At 49.2% G+C, this 10,802-nt stretch overlaps 1 long non-coding RNA gene across 1 annotated transcript; it reads left to right on the top strand.

Annotated features, from left to right (window-relative positions):
• The first annotated feature begins 7,112 nt into the window (after positions 1–7,112).
• LOC119087681 lies at positions 7,113–10,802 on the top strand. Its single transcript, XR_005091191.1, has 3 exons — positions 7,113–7,619; positions 7,784–8,004; positions 10,668–10,802. It is a non-coding gene; the product is annotated as an uncharacterized LOC119087681 (long non-coding RNA).

The following is a 10,802-nucleotide window of genomic DNA, read 5'->3' as shown; positions in this document are numbered from 1 at the left end:
TGCTATCCATCCCATTAATACTTTTTGGTTTTTATTTTATGTGTATAGATTTTTGCCTGTATACGTGACCAGTTACTTGTGCATGCCTTGTTCCTAGAAGGCATCTGATCCCCTGGAACTGGAGTTGTAGGTGGTTGTGATCCCACGCGCCCTAGGTCTTTCTCTCTCTACAGAAAAATGTGGGTGCTAGAAATCAAACCCAGGTCCTCTGGTTAAGAGCAGAAAGTGCTCTTAACCAGTGAGCCATTGCTCCAAGCCCTCATGCTAATTCTTAACTGGTGGAACATGAGAGTTCAAAAGCAACCCCAAATCTGGCTTTTGTGGATGAAGAGATCAAAACAGGAGCCTAAACCTTGCCAGGTAGAGATCTGCCTCCACAGCGTCCGCCCTTCCTACAGGTCCGGCACTTGGGCCCTACATTGGCAAGTCTAGCCCAGGAGGGGCAGCAGGCATGGTGTCAGGCTACTTGGCTGGGTGTCTGGCAATGCAGTTGGTATGGTGAGTGAGGCATCAGAACTGTGGGGCGGAGAGAGCCAGAGGCTGTTCAACAGGTGTGGTTTGTTTGCTCATCGGGTGGATGCTGGACTGTTTGGAGCTGGCCCTGCAGACGAGGATGGAAAACGACCCAGGGAAAGAGAATGCAGATAAAGGATCCATATGGTTGCTTCTTTATCTCAACCTAGGAAAGCTCCCAAATAAACCCATGTCCCTACCCACCCAAACAGTTGGGAGCATTCTGGGCCATAGCTGCAGCAGAACATCAGTGTTGATGGCCGGACTCCAGGGAAGGTCGCATGGTGTGGCAAACCAGCTAAGCCCACATCATTGGTGCTCCTGTAGTAAAAGTCTTTCCAGAAACCAACAGGGAGAGCGCTCACCAACAGAGTCCTCAGTCTTCTTGTTTTCTCTTCTCTTTCCACCTCTCCCTGACATCGCCTTTTAAAATGAGTGCTAGGCACATGTGAGTCTACGATAGGAACGGCATAGGATGGGAGATACTTTTTCTGAACCACTGCTGAGAGCAAAGATATATTTTCCTTCTTTTCTGGCTTGAATGTACTGGACCCCAAATGCCCACCTTGTATTTGAGCCTGTGGGATCAGATGGCTGACGTGGGCTCCTTTCCCTGGCTCTCTCATGGATTTTTTCCCATCTCCCTACAACCTTGGGCATGTATCACTACCCTGAATTTTTCGCTCACCTGAACCCTTCTCATGAATGCATTGATCTGCTCTCCCTCAGGTTAATTCTTTGAGGCACATCTATCTTCCCCTCCACCTATTTTTAATGAATTTTCTTTCATATTTTACTTTTTGAGAATAGTCTTAGATTTAAGGAAAAAATTGTGTGGCCAGCACAGAGAGCTAATGCCTTCTCCTTCATCCCCACAAACCTTCCTCTCATGGACGCCTCCTCCATGTCAGTGCCTCCCTCCCCTTGGCTAGGACAGCACAGTACTGGTGCATTATTGCTAACTGCATGGACAGTTTGTTCATATTCCTCTGGTTCCTTTGTACCTGGTGTTCCCCTTTTCTGGACAAGGACCTGGTGTAGAACACTGCTGTTTATCTCTCCGCCCTCCTCAGTCTCCCCTTGGCTGTGGCAGTTTCTCAGACTCCCTTTGTTTGTGAGTGTGAGGAGCACTGCCCAGGTGCTTTGGGGTGCCTCTCTACTTGGGTTCTTCTGATGTTTTATTCATAATCGGTGGAGTTTTAGGCTTTTGTCGATGATGACAGGGGTGAGGTGGTACCTTCATCGCGTCACGTTGATGGAATTTGTGAGATCGATGACTGGACGATGACTTATGGCCTGGCTGAAAACGACCCAGGGAAAGAGAATGCAGATAAAGGACCACATGGTTGCTTCTTTATCTCAACCTAGGAAAGCTCCCAAATAAACCCATGTCCCTACCCACCCTCGGCCCAGTGCCGAGGAAGAGGAACTTGGCTTGTGGCAGAATTCGTCCTTTGCCCCTGTTCTCCACACTGTGCCCTCCAGGGAAGCGACTCCACCAGCCCTACGCTCTCCTTTCTCCAGATGCAGCAACCCTCTGCATTACCTGGCATGGGGCATTTGTCTCTGCTGTTTATTTATCATTCCTTTTTATCTGCATAGACTTGTGGATATTGACTTCATGCTTTGTGTTAAAATTCAAAGCAATGCCACTTATTGCTCAACTTGTCTGTGGGGACTTTTAAAATTTGTCCCATTAATCTTTACCACAACTCATGTATGTGTACGTTTGTGTGTGGTGTGTGTGTGTGTGTAAAATGCTTGTGGTCTACATCCCTGGTGTACGTGCATATGATGTGTGTGTGTGTGTGTGTGTGATGTATGATATATGTGTTTGATGTATATGTATGTGATATGTTTGTATGGTGTGTGCATGTGATGTCTGCATGGGATATGTGTGTGTTTAGCACATGTAACGTGTACATGTGATATATATATATATATGCTACACACATGTGATATGTGATGGTGAGTGGTGTGTGTGTATATGCTGTGGGTGCATGTGATGTATGTAAATGGTATGCATGATCTGTACACATGTGAAATGTGATGGTGTGTGATTTGATATGAGTGCATGTGATATGTATGTGCTGTGTCCATGTGACATGGGATGTGTATGATATGTGTGCATGTGATCTGTGTGTATGTACATGATATGTTTGTAAGTCCCCCATCACTTTCTTCCTTGGTGGCAGCAGATTTCTTTGTTGCTTGAGTTTTTCTACCTTGCCCACAGTCAGGACAAATCTCTGCCACCCGCCAGTCCCACAGCCGCTCAGACCCAACCAAGTAAACACAGAGACTTATATTGCTTACAAACTGTATGGCCGTGACAGGCTTCTTGTTAACTATTCTTATATCTTAAAGTAACGCATTTCTACAAATCTATACCTCGCCACGTGGCTGGTGGCTTATCGGCGTCTTCACATGCTGCTGGTCATGGCGGCGGCTGCAGTGTCTCTGGTCATGGCGGCGGCTGCAGCCAGTCCTTCTGCCTTCCTGTCCTTTTATTTCTCCTCTCTGTTAGTCCCGCCTATCCTTCCTGCCTAGCCACAGCCGATCAGGTTTTATTTATTGATCAATCAGAACAACTTGACATACAGACCATCCCTCAGCACAGCCAAGTGCAGACCATCTCAAACACCTGCACTCAGGCCCATGGTCCTAATCATCCTCTATACGGACCTGCTGGGTAACGCCACAAAGAACCCAAGAAGGGCTCCCACAGGACATACAAATCATCCCACAGCATGTCTTCATTACATGGCTGCCCCCAGCTTTTCTTGGACCTGTTCTGAAACCTCTTTTCACAGAGGGAAAACAAGTTCCCCCACTACAGAAGGGCCCAGTGCCGAGTCTTCTCTGAGGGTCACCCAGTGACAGTCAATGTTCTCACCTGCACAAGCATGTTTTCACATGGCCACTTTAGCCTGCCTCTCAAGGGCCACCGAGATTCTCATTTCAGAGATTCAAGGCATTAATGAACCAGGTGGGAGCCATAGAGGAAGTAGATGTAGGACAAGAACTCAGTCTTTGCTCTGGGGGGTGGGTGGAGACACCTGACAGTGTGGCTTTGGAGGAAACTCCCCATGCCTCTCTCAAGGACTTGCTTCTATGTCTGTCCCTTACCTCACTTATATGAAAGTCTCCCCAGGGCCCTTGATGGAGGATGGATAGTTGGATACTTTTGCAGCACCACTATGCCTGTGTGCCCAGCTCTGCTATCCTGTAGCAGGGTAAAGAAAACCTGTCCATCAGCAGGAGTGGTGTGAACAGTGTGAGTTCACTCCGCTGGCCTTGCAGAGGTTCTGGTGGATTTAAATGGCATTCAAGGAATAAAGGGGAAACAAAATGACCACAAGCCTAAGCTGTCCTATTTTCAGGAGAGAAGAAGCTCATTGATACATCAGTCTCATGTTTAGATGTTTCAACTGAATGTCTTTTTTCTTAAGGAATTATTTTTTTCCTCTTTATGTGAATTGAATTGAGATTTTTTTTTTCTTATAAGAACACAGCTGCATCTAGACCTCAGAACTGAAGACTGTCTGGCTCAGCAACTGAGAGTATAAGGTTTTAAAAATGCCTATGAGGCACCAGAAATAGCACCCAAGGTGATAACGGAGAAGGGGCAGAGTTCATGTATGTGTACTGTTGTTCCCCGACCGCTGATCCAGACTGCAGACATGTGACAAGTGACATTCTGCTAGCCTTGGCCATAGCTCTACAGAGGGCAGAGCTGGGAATCCCCTCCTCTCTCCCTTGCCATGGTGGGGACCCTTCTGGCCTGCTGAGGCCCACACCCTGCCTGAATCAGGGCTCTGATCTTCTGCCAGAGTCTGCCCAGTCTTGGGCTTGACTCCAAGGAGTCTGACCCCCGAAGGCATACTTTGTGCCAAGGGGAAGAGCTAGGCTGAGAAGCCGGAGCCAAGGCTCTAAGAACCAGGAGGACAACTTGTATCTGCCCTAACAATCTCTGGCAGCCGCAGGAGGAGGGCTCCACATTCTCCCTAGCCCCAAGGGTTGGTCAGACTCTGGCATACATTCAGCTCCTGAGGGAGGCAGGCCCGGGCTTTTCTGATGCTTGGAGGAATGACAACGGTCCCTCTGTCATTCCCTTCCCACGGATGGTCTAACCTCAGGCCACGACGTACTTCTAAACAGCGCGTGTCCCCGCCCCACCCTCACATCTGTTAAATGACTGCAGCAGCAAGAAGTGGCCCTGCAATTTGGGCGGTGTGAAGCTCACCACAGGCTGGCGTTATCTCACCAGAGCCCCGCAGCATCCCGATTTGCACACGTCAGAACTAGAGCTCCAAGAGGCTTGTAAGCGGTAGAGCGGTGGACTCAACCAGTGGGTTTTGACCCCTTTGGAGGGGTTGCTTATCAGATATTTACATTACAATTCATAACAGTGGCAAAATTACAGTTACGGAGTAGCACTGAAATAATTTTATGGTTGGGGGGCCACCACAACATGAGGTGCTGTGTTAAAGAATCAAAGAATTAGGAAGGTTGTAAACCACTGGCGTAGAGCTGGCATTCTAACCTTGGTTCACCTGACCCCCAAGTCTTCATACTAACTTTTGGGCTCAACTCTATTGGATCCAGCTCAAGGATCAGAAGACCTGGAACCTTGCCCATCCTTCTCATTAACTGGCTGGGTGAGTAAATCCCTGTTTCTTTCTGGTCCTGATTCATTTTGAGTCAAACGAAGGTAACATTAATACTTACCAGGAGATGTTGAAAATATGCATGTGAAAATGATCAGCTAAGCTGGGTGTAGCTACACAGACCTGTACTACTACCATTTGGGAGGGCTGAGGTAGGGGGATTGCAAGTTCAAAATCAACACGGACTATATTACATAGGGAAGCCTTGTTTCAAAACAAAACATTCCAAGTCGTTGTCCTGATGCGAGTGTGAAGAACCGCTTCCGGAGTTCATGCCACCACCCTCCTTTCAGGGACTGTCATTCTTAGGACACCTCATGCTTGTGAGGGGAAACTTACACACATTCATCAGCGACTTCAGCCACATTGATCTTCAAGGCCCAGCAGGAGACCTGGAATGAGGGCTTTCCACCTCTCCGGAACCTCAAGCCCTTGTCCTCAGAGCTGGAGAGAGGCAGGGTCCACCAGCTGTCCTGTAAGACTGCCCACCCCATGACTGAGCTTGACGTCTTTCCCATGAACGAGGCGAAGGTGGAATACACTCTCTCTGCCCCACGACAAGGAGTCCTCCCCACTTGACATTTACTTGCCTGTTGCATGCCCGCTTCCTCCAAAATGAAACATGCCAAGGGAGGCTCACCGAACTCTGACAGGAAACTAAAGCTTAGGAAGCAGCTCACAGCAGTCCTAAGAGTCAGGCTCAGAAGTGGTGGGATTGGAAATGACCGCCCCAAGGCTCTGCAAATAAAGTCACGGGGCGGGACGACTTCATCTTCATTGGATCTGCCTGCTCCCTGGGCAGGCAGGCATGGGTGGTGGTGGTGGTGGTGGTGGTGGTGGTGGTGGTGGTGGTGGTGTGGTGTGGTGGTGTGGTGGTGGTGTGGTGGTGGTGGTGGTGGTGGTGGTGATGGTGTGGTGGTGATGTGGTGGTGATGGTGGTGATGTGGTGTGGTGGTGTGGTGTGGTGTGGTGGTGGTGTGGTGGTGGTGTGGTGGTGGTGGTGTGGTGGTGTGGTGGTGGTGGTGGTGGTGTGGTGGTGGTGTGGTGGTGGTGGTGGTGGTGTGGTGGTGGTGGTGATGATGGTGGTGGTGTGGTATGGTGGTGGTGGTGGTGGTGTGGTGGTGTGGTGGTGGTGGTGGTGGTGGTGGTGGTGGTGGTGGTGTGGTGATGTGGTGGTGGTGTGGTGGTGTGGTGGTGTGGTATGGTGGTGGTGGTGGTGTGGTGGTGGTGGTGTGATGGTGGTGTGGTGGTGTGATGGTGGTGGTGTGGTGGTGGTATGGTGGTGTGGTGGTGGTGTGGTGGTGTGGTGATGTGGTGGTGGTGTGGTGGTGTGGTGGTGTGGTATGGTGGTGGTGGTGGTGTGGTGGTGGTGGTGTGGTGGTGGTGTGGTGGTGTGGTGGTGTGGTGGTGATGTGGTGGTGTGGTGGTGATGTGGTAGTGTGGTGATGTGGTGGTGTGGTGTGGTGGTGATATGGTGGTGTGGTGGTGTGGTGGTGGTTGTGGTGGTGGTGGTGGTGGTGGTGGTGTCTAGAGATACAGATTTGTGAGTCATCATCACTGGTGCTAAGGTGGGCTGCCTTTGAGTTGCCCTTGCTCTCTGGTGTTCTGGCTGCTCTGCCATCGGTCAGTGCGCTATCTTGGGTGAATAAGTTTGTTTATCTCTCTGTAGGAAGAAGAGTCGCACCTCCCTGTACACCACCACTCTGGAGCCAGGGGTGCAGTCTCTCCTCTGACGCCATGACAAGACTGGGTTGGTTTGGGCTCTCCTTGCTGCACACCTGTGCTAGTGACGCTTCATCTGCTGCCCTCCGCCTCTTCCTCTGCTTGTGGTTTCCCAGCCTCAAGAGTCCCACACAGCAGAGTCTGGCCTGATGACTTTGAACCCATGGTCGTTCCCAGCCTGACTTTGAACCTGTGGTCGTTCCCAGCCTGCCGTCTTGCCCGGTTTTACCTTCCTGCGCCATGCCTGTCCAGATAAGCTAAAGTTCACATGGAAGAGCCCCGTGACCTTTGCTTCCATCTCTGCTTCCTGACCTGGACTTCAGAACCCAGTTTCCAAGATCTCTTTCAGGAGGCCACTGGACCAGTCAGAGGGAGGAGTCACTTGAACTCCTACTCAGCTCTCCTTGGCCCTGCCACTCCTCCCCCAGCCCACAGGGCCTACGGAAGCCTCGGAAGCCTCGCCTCATCCCTGGGCCACAGGGAATCATTCAAGAAAGAGCCAAGTAAACAAAGACCCACCAGCCTGCCTGCAATGATGGGAGACTAGTCCTCAGAACAAGCTGGAGGTCTGGAGGGGTCCTGTCCATTATTCCTGTGAGCCCCAGGCTCTGCTTCTCGTCAGGTCCCCAGGGTAGTCTGTGCATTGTACCTTCCTGTCACCACTTCCGTCCAGTTGTGCAGGTGCCCCTGAGCCGTCGGGAAGAAGATGCAGAGGTGAGTGGCAGTGTTAGGACAGGAGGCAGGGGTGCATGCACAGGGAGTTCCTATTAGGGAGGCGTCAAAGCTGGTTGCTTCTATTCTTAATGGGGCGGGGCGGGGGGGGGGATCTCACTGGTTAAGACAGAAATAAATCAGCTTGAAATCTCTCCCTCACCCAGAGACAGAGAGCATGAGAGTGCCTTAGACTCACATTGGGCAAGTAAACATCAGCTGTAATCTAAATGACAGAGGAAATGCATCTTTCACACATCTGGAGTCACAGCCACAGGCTGCCAGGTCAGAGGGTTCACAGCCTCCCAGGGGACTCTTCTCTTATCATAATGAAACTGCGCCAAGGAAGAATGCAGCCGGTATTGTCCACAACCTAAACATGGCTGGGGTAAGTAGGGGGAGGGAGGAGCAGACGGGAGCAGAGAGGCCTCCAGCTGGGAAATAGGGTATTCGCTGGTAGTAAAACTTTCTTTTGTATCTCACCCTGGAGTTATGAGGAGCACGAGTGGGTGATGAAAGGGAACAGGGCCTGGACGGGCTGCGTGGACAGAAATGTGATTCTTACGGAATTAAAACAAACAAAACCAAACTCAACAAAAATCTCAGCAGCCAAGAGCCTCCTGGGAAAGTCCCGCCCCCAGTGACTGAGTCACTTGGTTGTGATGAAAGTTCTGTCTCAAGACACAGCTATGATTTTAGCCACTGTGGAAGGGAAGAGTTCGCGCTGGAGCCGGAGGCTGGGCGGGCAGTGCTGCAGCGTCCTGGGATCCGGCTGGCCTGGCTGCCAACGTTGCTCCTCCTCCCTGAACGCACGGAACCTCTGCGTGGTTGGGGTTTGCAGTAAAACCTACATTTCCTGTTCTTTGTGCACCTAGAGAGGACCCAGGAAATGGAAGCAACATCAGCGAATTGTGTCATTCCGGCAGTTAGAGGGGTGATTCAGATGAAAACTATGTCTTTGAGTCGTTTCCTTTTTCTCCTTGCTGACCCGAATCTAGAGCCGATGGCTTGTGTCTGACTTTGAAGATAGAAGCCTGTCATGGTTTGAATCTTAAATTTCCTCCACGGGTTTGTGTATAAAACACGCGGTCCCCGGCTGGTGCTGTTGTTTCGGGAAATTGTGGAAACATGGGGTATATGTTCTAGAGTCCGCGGTGGTGGGTCTTGACAGTGACTCCCATTTCTAGTTCCAACCCTTAAGCTTTCTGCTTCCTGGGACTGTCAGGTCCCAAAGAAACCCTCAACAGGACTCAGACTCACTCAGTACCTGTGGCTTTTCCCCACACTTCTCACCCCGCCCCCTACCCTAGAAGTCTCCAGCCTCGGAGCTTCAATTCCCTTCCCCCAGCTTCCAATTCCTATACAAACCTGCCATTTCAGTCATGTGCTCTCTTGGTCCTTGGCTCCTCTCTTGGTCCACCTGCCCTCTCTCCTCCTCTCTCTGTCTGTCTGTCTGTCTGTCTGTCTCTCTCTCTCTCTCTCTCCCTCTCTCTCATCTCAAGGCCAGGTTCCGTCTGGACGCTCTCAGACACACCTCTGGCTGTTCTCTCCCTCCTATCTACAGTAAAACCGTCTCTTCAGCCACACCTTGGAGCAGTCCTGTCCTCATATTCATTCACTGTCCTTGCTCCGTGTGAGCAAGCCATGCCGCAGACTCCGAACGCTGCAGGTTGAACCGCTCGATCTGCCGTGGTGGATCTTACATAACACAGCTGAGTCCAAACAAACCTCTCCTCCCTCAAGTTGCTTCTGCCTGGAACTTTGCCATAGAAACAAGGAGAGTCACTAGTGCAGAAAATCAGTACCATTGTTCGTGATGGATCCAACCCTGTGCCTCGCTGACCTTTGGAACGGGTTTGCAAGAGGAGTGTGGAATGTGGCAGAGTTCGGAGTTAGACCCTGGATGCTGTAAGCAGAGCTTAATGGACCATCCTGGTGGAAGCTGATAAGACCAGAATGCCATTAGAAATGTGGACAGGACTGTGCTCATGAGGTTTCAAAGAGGAACCGAGGCGATCGGTAATGGGCAAGAAGCCATTCCTGTCACATTCTGGCAAATGGCCAGGCTGTGTTCTGCCTGTGTCCTGAACATTTGAATGAGGTTGAATGAAAAAGTAATGGGCTAATTAATTCAGTAGAGAACACTTTATGACAGTGTAACATTCAGGCTACAGTGTGGTTGCTGCGAGCTGCTTTTAGCTGGGTTTGTGGTGGGAATTTAAAGCAAGAAGTGGAGCAGAAGGTTATGAAAAACATGATTAATGCTGCAGATGAAGCAGCTGTGATTGTTAAGGAGGTTAGTACCATTGACAGGAAATGTCTCAGTTTGCACTGAGGTGGCAGGACAATTGCCTTGAGGGAAAAAAAATCTCACCTATAAAAGGCAGGACATTTTCGAAGGTCTGTCCTACCTTGTCTTGGCAAAGTTCAGCAGTCAACTTCTTTTGTGTTCTGTTTGTCCAATTTGGACAGCATACTGTCAGCAGTCGAGGCAAGGGTGGTTTCTTGCTCAGTGGCTAACTTGGCCACAATGAAAGCAAAGTTCATATGGAGGTTTTTTGATATTTATCATCCTCTTTTGAAGTAAATTGGTGCTTCCAGGAGCAGATGTGTCTCACTGTCATGAAAAGCCTTATGTTATTAAAACATTTTAAATGCCATATTCTGTATGCCTCTGGAAGTGTTTGAAGACCATCTGTTTACTTAAACTAGATCTCTGTTTGACCTTGAAAACATATTTAACATGACTGTAAGTTTGATTCTTATCTAATAAATGACTAACTACTAACCTGTATTTCTTTATTATCCTAAATAGCTTTCAAGGACTAGAACTTTACATTACATTTTCAAATGAGCTGCATTAGAGCAATACCTTAAATAAGAATAGAAACATATATACAGTATAATGAAAATAACCTTAAATTTGTATCAATATACAAAAATCCATACCAATGTAAAATATTTGAGACTAGTTGTTGCTTTTTTAGTTTAAAAGTAGATTCAATAATCTTTTTGTCTTATCATTCATATATCCCTCTTTTTCCTTTTCAGAATGAGATCCTTGAATCTAATCTCCTTTGCTTAGTTTCCTCCCTGACCATGTCCAAAAACAATTTGTAACCGACCCTCCTAAATGATGACAAACATCCACCAAATGACCAAAAACCACTCAACTCCACCTCTTGG

This window comes from Peromyscus leucopus, chromosome 1 (genome assembly GCF_004664715.2).
Source record: "Peromyscus leucopus breed LL Stock chromosome 1, UCI_PerLeu_2.1, whole genome shotgun sequence".
Classification (NCBI taxonomy): Eukaryota; Metazoa; Chordata; class Mammalia; order Rodentia; family Cricetidae; genus Peromyscus; species Peromyscus leucopus.
The sequence above is the reverse complement of the archived record's forward strand: the minus strand, read 5'-3'. Positions and strand labels throughout refer to the sequence as shown.